The sequence below is a fragment of the Rhipicephalus microplus genome, unplaced genomic scaffold, assembly GCF_043290135.1.
Source record: "Rhipicephalus microplus isolate Deutch F79 unplaced genomic scaffold, USDA_Rmic scaffold_17, whole genome shotgun sequence".
In the NCBI taxonomy this organism is placed as follows: Eukaryota; Metazoa; Arthropoda; class Arachnida; order Ixodida; family Ixodidae; genus Rhipicephalus; species Rhipicephalus microplus.
Genome location: NW_027464590.1, coordinates 9524676 through 9539187, shown reverse-complemented (window position 1 = coordinate 9539187; position 14512 = coordinate 9524676).

Genomic DNA, 14512 nt, shown 5'->3' with positions numbered 1-14512 from the left:
CCGTGGCGCAATCTGCTAGTGCGTCGGCTGTTAAGCAAAAGGTTGGAGGTTCGAGCCCTCCCAAGAACAGTGTGTCGCTTTTTTTCTTTGCGCTGATAGCCTTGGAGAAACGTTCTGACGGTGTTGAGAGTGGAGCACGACTGTCTGTGTTGCGCAATTGGCTAGCGCGTTCGGCTGTTAACCAAAAGGTTGGAGGTTCGAGCCCTGGCGAGGGCGGTGTGTCTCTTTTTTTTCTTTGCGCTGATTGCTTTGGAGAAATGTTCTGATGGTGGTGAGAGTGGAGCACGACTACTTCCGTGACGCAATTGGCTAGCGCGCTCGGCTGTTAATCAAAAGGTTGGAGGTTCGAGCCCTCCCGGGAGCAGTGTGTCTATTTTTTTTCTTTGCGCTGATAGCTTTGGAGAAATGTTCTGAAGGTGGTGAGAGTGGAGCACGACTACTTCCGTGACGCAATTGGCTAGCGCGTTCGGCTGTTAATCAAAAGGTTGAAGTTCGAGCCCTCCCGAGAGCGGTGTGTCTCTTTTTTTTTCTTTGCGCTGATAGCTTTGAAGAAATGTTCTGACGGTGGTGAGAGTGGAGCACGACTACTTCCGTGACGCAATTGGCTAGCGCGTTCGGCTGCTAATCAAAAGGTTGGAGGTTCGAGCCCTCCCATAAGCGGTGTGTCTCTTTTTTTCTTTGCGCTGATACCTTTGGGAAAATGTTCTGATGGTGGTGAGAGTGGAGCACGACTACTTCCGTGACGCAATTGGCTAGCGCGTTCGGCTGTTAATCAAAAGGTTGGAGGTTCGAGCCCTCCCATAAGCGGTGTGTCTCTTTTTTTCTTTGCGCTGATACCTTTGGGAAAATGTTCTGATGGTGGTGAGAGTGGAGCACGACTACATCTGTGACGCAATTGGCTAGCGCGTTCGGCTATTAATCAAAAGGTTGGAGGTTCGAGCCCTCGCGAGAGCAGTGTGTCTCTTTTTTTTCTTTGCGCTGATAGCTTTGGAGAAATGTTCTGACAGTGGTGAGAGTGGAGCACGACTACTTCTGTGACGCAATTGGCTAGCGCGTTCGGCTGTTAATCAAAAGGTTGGAGGTTCGAGCCCTCGCGAGAGCGGTGTGTCTCTTTTTTTTCTTTCCGCTGATAGCTTTGGAGAAATGTTCTGATGGAGGTGAGAGTGGAGCACGACTACTTACGTGACGCAATTGGCTAGCGCGTTCGGCTGTTAATCAAAAGGCTGGAGGTTCGAGCCCTCCCGAGAGTGGTGTGTCTCTTTTTTTTCTTTGCGCTGATAGCTTTGGGGAAATGTTCTGATGGTGGTGAGAGTGGAGCACGACTACTTCTGTGACGCAATTGGCTAGCGCGTTCGGCTGTTAATCAAAAGGTTGGAGGTTTGAGCCCTCCCGAGAGCGGTGTGTCTCTTTTTTTTTCTTTGCGCTAAAAGCTTTGGAGAAATGTTCTGATGGTGGTGAGAGTGGAGCACGACTACTTCTGTGACGCAATTGGCTAGCGCGTTCGGCTGTTATTCAAAAGGTTGGAGGTTCGAGCCCTCGCGAAAGCGGTGTGTCTCTTTTTTTTCTTTGCGCTGATAGCTTTGGAGAAACGTTTTGATGGTGGTGAGAGTGGAGCACGACTACTTCTGTGACGCAATTGGCTAGCGCGTTCGGCTGTTAATCAAAAGGTTGGAGGTTCGAGCCCTCCCGAGAGCGGTGTGTCTCTTTTTTTTCTTTGCGCTGATAGCTTTGGAGAAATGTTCTGACGGTGGTGAGAGTGGAGCACGACTACTTCCGTGACGCAATTGGCTAGCGCGTTCGGCTGTTGATCAAAAGGTTGGATGTTCGAGCCCTCGCGAGAGCGGTGTGCCTCTTTTTCTTTGCGCTGATAGCTTTGGAGAAATGTTCTGACGGTGGTGAGAGTGGAGCACGACTACTTCCGTGACGCAATTGGCTAGCGCGTTCGGCTGTTGATCAAAAGGTTGGATTTTCGAGCCCTCGCGAGAGCGGTGTGCCTCTTTTTCTTTGCGCTGATAGCTTTGGAGAAATGTTCTGATGGTGGTGAGAGTGGAGCACGACTACTTCTGTGACGCAATTGGCTAGCGCGTTCGGCTGTTAATCAGAAGGTAGGATGTTCGAGCCCTCCCGAGAGTGGTGTGTCTCTTTTTTTTTCTTTGCGCTGATAGCTTTGGAGAAATGTTCTGACGGTGGTGAGAGTGGAGCACGACTACTTCCGTGACGCAATTGGCTAGCGCGTTCGGCTGTTAATCGAAAGGTTGGAGGTTCGAGCCCTCCCGAAAGCGGTGTGTCTCTTTTTTTTCTTTGCGCTGATAGCTTTGGAGAAATGTTCTGACGGTGGTGAGAGTGGAGCACGACTACTTCCGTGACGCAATTGGCTAGCGCGTTCGGTTGTTAATCAAAAGGTGGGAGGTTCGAGCCCTCCCGAGAGAGGTGTGTCTCTTTTTTTTCTTTGCTCTGATACTTTTAGAAAAATGTTCTGATGGTGGTGAGAGTGGAGCACGACTACCTCCGTGACGCAATTGGCTAGCGCGTTGGGCTGTTAACGAAAAGGTTGGAGGTTCGAACCCTCCCATGAGCGGTGTGTCTCTTTTTTTCTTTGCGCTGATACCTTTAGAAAAATGTTCTGATGGTGGTGAGAGTGGAGCACGACTACCTCCGTGACGCAATTGGCTAGCATGTTCGGCTGTTAAACAAAAGGTTGGAGGTTCGAGCCCTCCCGTGAGCGGTGTGTCTCTTTTTTTCTTTGCGCTGATACCTTTAGAAAAATGTTCTGATGGTGGTGAGAGTGGAGCACGACTACCTCCGTGACGCAGTTGGCTAGCGCGTTCGGCTGTTAACCAAAAGGTTGGAGGTTCGAGCCCTCGCGAGGGCGGTGTGTCTCTTTTTTTTCTTTGCGCTGATTGCTTTGGAGAAATGTTCTGATGGTGGTGAGAGTGGAGCACGACTACTTCCGTGACGCAACTGGCTAGCGCGTTCGGCTGTTAATCAAAAGGTTGGAGGTTCGAGCCCTCCCGAGAGCGGTGTGTCTATTTTTTTTCTTTGCGCTGATAGCTTTGGAGAAATGTTCTGACGGTGGTGAGAGTGGAGCACGACTACTTCCGTGACGCAATTGGCTAGCGCGTTCGGCTGTTAATCAAAAGGTTGGAGGTTCGAGCCCTCCCGAGAGCGGTGTGTCTCTTTTTTTTCTTTGCGCTGATAGCTTTGGAGAAATGTTCTGACAGTGGTGAGAGTGGAGCGCGACTACTTCCGTGACGCAATTGGCTAGCGCGTTCGGCTGTTAATCGAAAGGTTGGAGGTTCGAGCCCTCCCGAGAGCGGTGTGTCTCTTTTTTTTTCTTTGCGCTGATAGCTTTGGAGAAATGTTCTGACGGTGGTGAGAGTGGAGCACGACTACTTCCGTGACGCAATTGGCTAGCGCGTTCGGCTGTTAATCAAAAGGTTGGAGGTTCGAGCCCTCCCGAGAGCGGTGTGTTTCTTTTTTTTCTTTGAGCTGATAGCTTTGGAGAAATGTTCTGACTGTGGTGAGAGTGGCGCACGACTGTTTCCGTGGCGCAATCTGCTAGTGCGTCGGCTGTTAAGCAAAAGGTTGGAGGTTCGAGCCCTCCTAGGAGCAGTGTGTCGCTTTTTTTCTTTGCGCTGATAGCCTTGGAGAAACGTTCTGTCGGTGGTGAGAGTGGAGCACGACTGTCTCTGTTGCGCAATTCGCTAGCGCGTTGGGCTGTTAACGAAAAGGTTGGAGGTTCGAACCCTCCCATGAGCGGTGTGTCTCTTTTTTTCTTTGCGCTGATACCTTTGGAAAAATGGTCTCATTGTGGTGAGAGTGGAGCACGACTACCTCCGTGACGCAATCTGCTAGTGCGTCGACTGTTAAGCAAAAGGTTGGAGGTTCGAGCCCTCCCATGAGCGGTGTGTCTCTTTTTTTCTTTGCGCTGATACTTTTAGAAAAATGTTCTGATGGTGGTGAGCGTGGAGCACGACTACTTCCGTGACGCAATTAGCTAGCGCGTTCAGCTGTTAATCAAAAGGTTGGAGGTTCGAGCCCTCCCGAGAACGGTGTGTCTCTTTTTTCTCTTTGCGCTTATAGCTTTGGAGAAATGTTCTGATGGTGGTGAGCGTGGAGCACGACTACTTCCGTGACGCAATTGGCTAGCGCGTTCGGCTGTTAATCAAAAAGTTGGAGGTTCGAGCCCTCCCGAGAGCGGTGTGTCTCTTTTTTTTCTTTGCGCTGATAGCTTTGGAGAAATGTTCTGATGGTGGTGAGAGTAAAGCACGACTACTTCTGTGACGCAATTGGCTAGCGCGTTCGGCTGTTAATCAAAATGTTGGAGGTTCGAGCCCTCCCGAGAGCGGTGTGTCTGTTTTTTTTCTTTGCACTGATAGCTTTGGAGTAATGTTCTGACGGTGGTGAGAGTGGAGCACGACTACTTCCGTGACGCAATTGGCTAGCGCGTTCGGCTGTTAATCAAAAGGGGTGACGTTCGAGCCCTCCCGAGAGCGGTGTGTCTCTTTTTTTCTTTGCGCTGATAGCTTTGGAGAAATGTTCTGATGGTGGTGAGAGTGGAGCACGACTACTTCTGTGACGCAATTGGCTAGCGCGTTCGGCTGTTAATCAAAAGGTTGGAGGTTCGAGCCCTCCCGAGAGCAGTGTGTCTCTTTTTTCTCTTTGCGCTGATAGCTTTGGAGAAATGTTCTGATGGTGGTGAGAGTGGAGCACGACTACTTCTGTGACGCAATTGGCTAGCGCGTTCGGCTGTTAATCAAAAGGTTGCAGGTTCGAGCCCTCGCGAGAGCGGTGTGTCTCTTTTTTTTCTTTGCACTGATAGCTTTGGAGAAATGTTCTGATGGTGGTGAGAGTGGAGCACGACTACTTCCGTGACGCAATTGGCTAGCGCGTTCGGCTGTTAATCAAAAGGTTGGAGGTTCGAGCCCTCGCGAGAGCGGTGTGTCTCTTTTTTTCTTTGCGCTGACAGCTTTGGAGAAATGTTCTGACGGTGGTGAGAGTGGAGCACGACTACTTCCGTGACGCAATTGGCTAGCGCGTCCGGCTGTTAATCAAAAGGTTGGAGGTTCGAGCCCTCCCATAAGCGGTGTGTTTCTTTTTTTCTTTGCGCTGATACCTTTGGGAAAATGTTCTGATGGTGGTGAGAGTGGAGCACGACTACTTTTGTGACGCAATTGGCTAGCGCATTCGGCTGTTAATCAAAAGGTTGCAGGTTCGAGCCCTCCCGAGAGCGGTGTGTCTCTTTTTTTCTTTGCTCTGATAGCTTTGGAGAAACGTTCTGACGGTGGTGAGAGTGGAGCACGACTGTCTCTGTTGCGCAATTCGCTAGCGCGTTCAGCTGTTAATCAAAAGGTTGGAGGTTCGAGCCCTCCCGAGAGCGGTGTGTCTCTTTTTTTTCTTTGCGCTTATAGCTTTTGAGAAATGTTCTGATGGTGGTGAGAGTGGAGCACGACTACTTCCGTGACGCAATTGGCTTGCGCGTTCCGCTGTTAACGAAAAGGTTGGAGGTTCGAACCCTCCCATGAGCGGTGTGTCTCTTTTTTTCTTTGCGCTGATACCTTTGGAAAAATGGTCTCACGGTGGTGAGAGTGGAGCACGACTACCTCCGTGACGCAATCTGCTAGTGCGTCGACTGTTAAGCAAAAGGTTGGAGGTTCGAGCCCTCCAATGAGCGGTGTGTCTCTTTTTTTCTTTGCGCTGATACTTTTAGAAAAATGTTCTGATGGTGGTGAGAGTGGAGCACGACTACCTCCGTGACGCAATTGGCTAGCGCGTTCGGCTGTTAACCAAAAGGTTGGAGGTTCGAGCCCTCGCGAGAGCAGTGTGTCTCTTTATTTTCTTTGCACTGATAGCTTTGGAGAAATGTTCTGATGGTGGTGAGAGTGGAGCACGACTACTTCCGTGACGCAAGTGGCTAGCGCGTTCAGCTGTTAATCAAAAGGTTGGAGGTTCGAGCCCTCCCGAGAGCGGTGTGTCTCTTTTTTTGCGCTTATAGCTTTGGAGAAATGTTCTGATGGTGGTGAGAGTGGAGCACGACTACTTCCGTGACGCAATTGGCTTGCGCGTTCGGCTGTTAATCAAAAGGTTGGAGGTTCGAGCCCTCCCGAGAGCGGTGTGTCTCTTTTTTTTTCTTTGCGCTGATAGCTTTGGAGAAATGTTCTGACGGTGGTGAGAGTGGAGCACGACTGCTTCCGTGACGCAAATGGCTAGCGCGTTCGGCTGTTAATCAAAAGGTTGGAGGTTCGAGCCCTCGCGAGAGCGGTGTGTCTCTTTTTTTTCTTTGCGCTGATAGCTTTGGAGAAATGTTCTGATGGTGGTGAGAGTGGAGCACGACTACTTCTGTGACGCAATTGGCTAGCGCGTTCGGCTGTTAATCAAAAGGTTGGAGGTTCCAGCCCTCCCGAGAGCAGTGTGTCTGTTTTTTTTCTTTGCACTGATAGCTTTGGAGAAATGTTCTGAGGGTGGTGAAAGTGGAGCACGACTACTTCCGTGACGCAATTGGCTAGCGCGTTCGGCTGTTAATCAAAAGGTTGGAGGTTCGAGCCCTCCCGAGAGCGGTGTGTCTCTCTTTTTTCTTTGCGCTGATAGCTTTGGAGAAATGTTCTGATGGTGGTGAGAGTGGAGCACGACTACTTCTGTGACGCAATTGGCTAGCGCGTTCGGCTGTTAATCAAAAGGTTGGAGGTTCGAGCCCTCGCGAGAGCGGTGTGTCTCTTTTTTTCTTTGCGCTGATACCTTTAGAAAAATGTTCTGATGGTGGTGAGAGTGGAGCACGACTACCTCCGTGACGCAGTTGGCTAGCGCGTTCGGCTGTTAACCAAAAGGTTGGAGGTTCGAGCCCTCGCGAGGGCGGTGTGTCTCTTTTTTTTCTTTGCGCTGATTGCTTTGGAGAAATGTTCTGATGGTGGTGAGAGTGGAGCACGACTACTTCCGTGACGCAGTTGGCTAGCGCGTTCGGCTGTTAACCAAAAGGTTGGAGGTTCGAGCCCTCCCAAGAACAGTGTGTCGCTTTTTTTCTTTGCGCTGATAGCCTTGGAGAAACGTTCTGACCGTGTTGAGAGTGGAGCACGACTGTCTGTGTTGCGCAATTGGCTAGCGCGTTGGGCTGTTAACGAAAAGGTTGGAGGTTCGAACCCTCCCATGAGCGGTGTGTCTGTTTTTTTCTTTGCGCTGATACCTTTAGAAAAATGTTCTGATGGTGGTGAGAGTGGAGCACGACTACCTGCGTGACGCAATTGGCTAGCGCGTTCGGCTGTTAAACAAAAGGTTGGAGGTTCGAGCTCTCCCGTGAGCGGTGTGTCTCTTTTTCTTTGCGCTGATACCTTTAGAAAAATGTTCTGATGGTGGTGAGAGTGGAGCACGACTACCTCCGTGACGCAGTTGGCTAGCGCGTTCGGCTGTTAACCAAAAGGTTGGAGGTTCGAGCCCTCGCGAGGGCGGTGTGTCTCTTTTTTTTCTTTGCGCTGATTGCTTTGGAGAAATGTTCTGATGGTGGTGAGAGTGGAGCACGACTACTTCCGTGACGCAATTGGCTAGCGCGTTCGGCTGTTCATCAAAAGGTTGGAGATTCGAGCCCTCCCGAGAGCGGTGTGTCTATTTTTTTTCTTTGCGCTGATAGCTTTGGAGAAATGTTCTGACGGTGGTGAGAGTGGAGCACGACTACTTCCGTGACGCAATTGGCTAGCGCGTTCGGCTGTTAATCAAAAGGTTGGAGGTTCGAGCCCTCCCGAGAGCGGTGTGTCTCTTTTTTTTTCTTTGCGCTGATAGCTTTGGAGAAATGTTCTGACAGTGGTGAGAGTGGAGCACGACTACTTCCGTGACGCAATTGGCTAGCGCGTTCGGCTGTTAATCAAAAGGTTGGAGGTTCGAGCCCTCCCGAGAGCGGTGTGTCTCTTTTTTTTTCTTTGCGCTGATAGCTTTGGAGAAATGTTCTGACGGTGGTGAGAGTGGAGCACAACTACTTCCGTGACGCAATTGGCTAGCGCGTTCGGCTGTTAATCAAAAGGTTGGAGGTTCGAGCCCTCCCGAGAGCGGTGTGTTTCTTTTTTTTCTTTGAGCTGATAGCTTTGGAGAAATGTTCTGACTGTGGTGAGAGTGGCGCACGACTGTTTCCGTGGCGCAATCTGCTAGTGCGTCGGCTGTTAAGCAAAAGGTTGGAGGTTCGAGCCCTCCTAGGAGCAGTGTGTCGCTTTTTTTCTTTGCGCTGATAGCCTTGGAGAAACGTTCTGACGGTGGTGAGAGTGGAGCGCGACTGTCTCTGTTGCGCAATTCGCTAGCGCGTTGGGCTGTTAACGAAAAGGTTGGAGGTTCGAACCCTCCCATGAGCGGTGTGTCTCTTTTTTTTGCGCTGATACCTTTGGAAAAATGGTCTCATGGTGGTGAGAGTGGAGCACGACTACCTCCGTGACGCAATCTGCTAGTGCGTCGACTGTTAAGCAAAAGGTTGGAGTTTCGAGCCCTCCCATGAGCGGTGTGTCTCTTTTTTTCTTTGCGCTGATACTTTTAGAAAAATGTTCTGATGGTGGTGAGAGTGGAGCACGACTACCTCCGTGACGCAATTGGCTAGCGCGTTCGGCTGTTAACCAAAAGGTTGGAGGTTCGAGCCCTCGCGAGAGCGGTGTGTCTCTTTTTTTTCTTTGCACTGATAGCTTTGGAGAAATGTTCTGATGGTGGTGAGCGTGGAGCACGACTACTTCCGTGACGCAATTAGATAGCGCGTTCAGCTGTTAATCAAAAGGTTGGAGGTTCGAGCCCTCCCGAGAACGGTGTGTCTCTTTTTTCTCTTTGCGCTTATAGCTTTGGAGAAATGTTCTGATGGTGGTGAGCGTGGAGCACGACTACTTCCGTGACGCAATTGGCTAGCGCGTTTGGCTGTTAATCAAAAGGTTGGAGGTTCGAGCCCTCCCGAGAGCAGTGTGTCTCTTTTTTTTCTTTGCGCTGATAGCTTTGGAGAAATGTTCTGATGGTGGTGAGAGTGGAGCACGACTACTTCTGTGACGCAATTGGCTAGCGCGTTCGGCTGTTAATCAAAAGGTTGGAGGTTCGAGCCCTCGCGAGAGCGGTGTGTCTCTTTTTTTCTTTGCGCTGATAGCTTTGGAGAAATGTTCTGACGGTGGTGAGAGTGGAGCACGACTACTTCCGTGACGCAATTGGCTAGCGCGTCCGGCTGTTAATCAAAAGGTTGGAGGTTCGAGCCCTCCCATAAGCGGTGTGTCTCTTTTTTTCTTTGCGCTGATACCTTTGGGAAAATGTTCTGATGGTGGTGAGAGTGGAGCACGACTACTTCCGTGACGCAATTGCCTAGCGCGTTCGGCTGTTAATCAAAAGGTTGGAGGTTCGAGCCCTCCCGAGAGCGGTGTGTCTCTTTTTTTTTCTTTGCGCTGATAGCTTTGGAGAAACGTTCTGACGGTGGTGAGAGTGGAGCACGACTGTCTCTGTTGCGCAATTCGCTAGCGCGTTCAGCTGTTAATCAAAAGGTTGGAGGTTCGAGCCCTCCCGAGAGCGGTGTGTCTCTTTTTTTTCTTTGCGCTTATAGCTTTGGAGAAATGTTCTGATGGTGGTGAGAGTGGAGCACGACTACTTCCGTGACGCAATTGGCTTGCGCGTTCCGCTGTTAACGAAAAGGTTGGAGGTTCGAACCCTCCCATGAGCGGTGTGTCTCTTTTTTTCTTTGCGCTGATACCTTTGGAAAAATGGTCTCACGGTGGTGAGAGTGGAGCACGACTACCTCCGTGACGCAATCTGCTAGTGCGTCGACTGTTAAGCAAAAGGTTGGAGGTTCGAGCCCTCCCATGAGCGGTGTGTCTCTTTTTTTCTTTGCGCTGATACTTTTAGAAAAATGTTCTGATGGTGGTGAGAGTGGAGCACGACTACCTCCGTGACGCAATTGGCTAGCGCGTTCGGCTGTTAACCAAAAGGTTGGAGGTTCGAGCCCCGCGAGAGCAGTGTCTCTCTTTATTTTCTTTGCGCTGATAGCTTTGGAGAAATGTTCTGATGGTGGTGAGAGTGGAGCACGACTACTTCCGTGACGCAAGTGGCTAGCGCGTTCAGCTGTTAATCAAAAGGTTGGAGGTTCGAGCCCTCCCGAGAGCGGTGTGTCTCTTTTTTTGCGCTTATAGCTTTGGAGAAATGTTCTGATGGTGGTGAGAGTGGAGCACGACTACTTCCGTGCCGCAATTGGCTTGCGCGTTCGGCTGTTAATCAAAAGGTTGGAGGTTCGAGCCCTCCCGAGAGCGGTGTGTCTCTTTTTTTTCTTTGCGCTGATAGCTTTGGAGAAATGTTCTGACGGTGGTGAGAGTGGAGCACGACTGCTTCCGTGACGCAATTGGCTAGCGCGTTCGGCTGTTAATCAAAAGGTTGGAGGTTCGAGCCCTCGCGAGAGCGGTATGTCTCTTTTTTTTCTTTGCGCTGATAGCTTTGGAGAAATGTTCTGATGGTGGTGAGAGTGGAGCACGACTACTTCTGTGACGCAATTGGCTAGCGCGTTCGGCTGTTAATCAAAAGGTTGGAGGTTCGAGCCCTCCTGAGAGCAGTGTGTCTGTTTTTTTTCTTTGCACTGATAGCTTTGGAGAAATGTTCTGAGGGTGGTGAAAGTGGAGCACGACTACTTCCGTGACGCAATTGGCTAGCGCGTTCGGCTGTTAATCAAAAGGTTGGAGGTTCGAGCCCTCCCGAGAGCGGTGTGTCTCTCTTTTTTCTTTGCGCTGATAGCTTTGGAGAAATGTTCTGATGGTGGTGAGAGTGGAGCACGACTACTTCTGTGACGCAATTGGCTAGCGCGTTCGGCTGTTAATCAAAAGGTTGGAGGTTCGAGCCCTCGCGAGAGCGGTGTGTCTCTTTTTTCTTTGCGCTGATAGCTTTAGAGAAATGTTCTGATGGTGGTGAGAGTGGAGCATGACTACTTCTGTGACGCAATTGGCTAGCGCGTTAGGCTGTTAATCAAAAGGTTGGAGGTTCGAGGTTTCCCGAGAGCGGTGTGTCTCTTTTTTTTTTCTTTGCGCTGATAGCTTTGGAGAAATGTTCTGATGGTGGTGAGAGTGGAGCACGACTACTTCCGTGACGCAATTGGCTAGCGCGTTCGGCTGTCAATCAAAAGGTTGGAGGTTCGAGCCCTCCCGAGAGCGGTGTGTCTCTTTTTTTTCTTTGCGCTGATAGCTTTGGAGAAACGTTCTGTCGGTGGTGAGAGTGGAGCACGACTGTCTCTGTTGCGCAATTCGCTAGCGCGTTCAGCTGTTAATCAAAAGGTTGGAGGTTCGAGCCCTCCCGAGAGCGGTGTGTCTCTTTTTTTTCTTTGCGCTTATAGCTTTGGAGAAATGTTCTGATGGTGGTGAGAGTGGAGCACGACTACTTCCGTGACGCAATTGGCTAGCGCGTTCGGCTGTTAATCAAAAGGTTGGAGGTTCGAGCCCTCCCGAGAGTGGTGTGTCTCTTTTTTTTCTTTGCGCTGATAGCTTTGGAAAAATGTTCTGATGGTAGTGAGAGTGGAACACGACTACTTCTGTGACGCAATTGGCTAGCGCGTTCGGCTGTTAATCAAAAGGTTGGAGGTTGGAGCCCTCCCGAGAGCGGTGTGTCTCTTTTTTTTCTTTGCGCTGATAGCTTTGGAGAAATGTTCTGATGGTGGTGAGAGTGGAGCACGACTACTTCTGTGACGCAATCGGCTAGCGCGTTCGGCTGTTAACCAAAAGGTTGGAGGTTCGAGCCCCGCGAGAGCAGTGTCTCTCTTTATTTTCTTTGCGCTGATAGCTTTGGAGAAATGTTCTGATGGTGGTGAGAGTGGAGCACGACTACTTCCGTGACGCAAGTGGCTAGCGCGTTCAGCTGTTAATCAAAAGGTTTGAGGTTCGAGCCCTCCCGAGAGCGGTGTGTCTCTTTTTTTGCGCCTATAGCTTTGGAGAAATGTTCTAATGGTGGTGAGAGTGGAGCACGACTACTTCCGTGACGCAATTGGCTTGCGCGTTCGGCTGTTAATCAAAAGGTTGAAGGTTCGAGCCCTCCCGAGAGCGGTGTGTCTCTTTTTTTTCTTTGCGCTGATAGCTTTGGAGAAACGTTCTGACGGTGGTGAGAGTGGAGCACGACTGCTTCCGTGACGCAATTGGCTAGCGCGTTCGGCTGTTAATCAAAAGGTTGGAGGTTCGAGCCCTCGCGAGAGCGGTGTGTCTCTTTTTTTTTCTTTGCGCTGATAGCTTTGGAGAAATGTTCTGATGGTGGTGAGAGTGGAGCACGACTACTTCTGTGACGCAATTGGCTAGCGCGTTCGGCTGTTAATCAAAAGGTTGGAGGTTCGAGCCCTCCCGAGAGCAGTGTGTCTGTTTTTTTTCTTTGCACTTATAGCTTTGGAGAAATGTTCTGAGGGTGGTGAAAGTGGAGCACGACTACTTCCGTGACGCAATTGGCTAGCGCGTTCGGCTGTTAATCAAAAGGTTGGAGGTTCGAGCCCTCCCGAGAGCAGTGTGTCTGTTTTTTTTCTTTGCACTTATAGCTTTGGAGAAATGTTCTGAGGGTGGTGAAAGTGGAGCACGACTACTTCCGTGACGCAATTGGCTAGCGCGTTCGGCTGTTAATCAAAAGGTTGGAGGTTCGAGCCCTCCCGACAGCGGTGTGTCTCTTTTTTTTCTTTGCGCTGATAGCTTTGGAGAAATGTTCTGATGGTGGTGAGAGTGGAGCACGACTACTTCTGTGACGCAATTGGCTAGCGCGTTCGGCTGTTAATCAAAAGGTTGGAGGTTCGAGCCCTCGCGAGAGCGGTGTGTCTCTTTTTTTTCTTTGCGCTGATAGCTTTGGAGAAATGTTCTGATGGTGGTGAGAGTGGAGCACGACTACTTCCGTGACGCATTTGGCTAGCGCGTTCGGCTGTTAATCAAAAGGTTGGAGGTTCGAGCCCTCGCGAGAGCGGTGTGTCTCTTTTTTTTCTTTGCGCTGATAGCTTTGGAGAAATGTTCTGATGGTGGTGAGAGTGGAGCATGACTACTTCTGTGACGCAATTGGCTAGCGCGTTCGGCTGTTAATCAAAAGGTTGGAGGTTCGAGCCCTCCCGAGAGCGGTGTGTCTCTTTTTTTTCTTTGCGCTGATAGCTTTGGAGAAATGTTCTGATGGTGGTGAGAGTGGAGCACGACTACTTCCGTGACGCAATTGGCTAGCGCGTTCGGCTGTTAATCAAAAGGTTGGAGGTTCGAGCCCTCCCGAGAGTGGTGTGTCTCTTTTTTTTCTTTGCGCTGATAGCTTTGGAAAAATGTTCTGATGGTAGTGAGAGTGGAACACGACTACTTCTGTGACGCAATTGGCTAGCGCGTTCGGCTGTTAATCAAAAGGTTGGAGGTTGGAGCCCTCCCGAGAGCGGTGTGTCTCTTTTTTTTCTTTGCGCTGATAGCTTTGGAGAAATGTTCTGATGGTGGTGAGAGTGGAGCACGACTACTTCTGTGACGCAATCGGCTAGCGCGTTCGGCTGTTAATCGAAAGGTTGGAGGTTCGAGCCCTCCCGAGAGCGGTGTGTCTCTTTTTTTTCTTTGCGCAGATAGCTTTGGAAAAATGTTCTGATGGTAGTGAGAGTGGAACACGACTACTTCTGTGACGCAATTGGCTAGCGCGTTCGGCTGTTAATCAAAAGGTTGGAGGTTGGAGCCCTCCCGAGAGCGGTGTGTCTCTTTTTTTTTCTTTGCGCTGATAGCTTTGGAGAAATGTTCTGACGGTGGTGAGAGTGGAGCACGACTACTTCCGTGACGCAATTGGCTAGCGCGTTCGGCTGTTAATCAAAAGGTTGGAGGTTCGAGCCCTCGCGAGAGCGGTGTGTCTCTTTTTTTTTTCTTTGCGCTAATAGCTTTGGAGAAATGTTCTGATGGTGGTGAGAGTGGAGCACGACTAGTTCTGTGACGCAATTGGCTAGCGCGTTCGGCAGTTAGTCAAAAGGTTGGAGGTTCGAGCCCTCGCGAGAGTGGTGTGTCTCTTTTTCTTTCTTTGCGCTGATAGCTTTGGAGAAATGTTCTGACGGTGGTGAGAGTGGAGCACGACTACTTCCGTGACGCAATTGGCTAGCGCGTTCGGCTGTTAATCAAAAGGTTGGAGGTTCAAGCCCTCGCGAAAGCGGTGTGTCTCTTTTTTTTCTTTGCGCTGATAGCTTTAGAGAAATGTTCTGATGGTGGTGAGAGTGGAGCACGACTACTTCCGTGACGCAATTGGCTAGCGCGTTCGGCTGTTAATCAAAAGGTTGGATGTTCGAGCCCTCCCGAGAGCGGTGTGTCTCTTTTTTTTCTTTGCGCTGATAGCTTTGGAGAAATGTTCTGTTGGTGGTGAGAGTGGAGCACGACTACTTCTGTGACGCAATCGGCTAGCGCGTTCGGCTGTTAATCGAAAGGTTGGAGGTTTGAGCCCTCCCGAGAGCGGTGTGTCTCTTTTTTTTCTTTGCGCAGATAGCTTTGGAGAAATGTTCTGATCGTAGTGAGAGTGGAGCACGACTACTTCTGTGACGCAATTGGCTAGCGCGTTCGGCTGTTAATCAAAAGGTTGGAGATTCGAG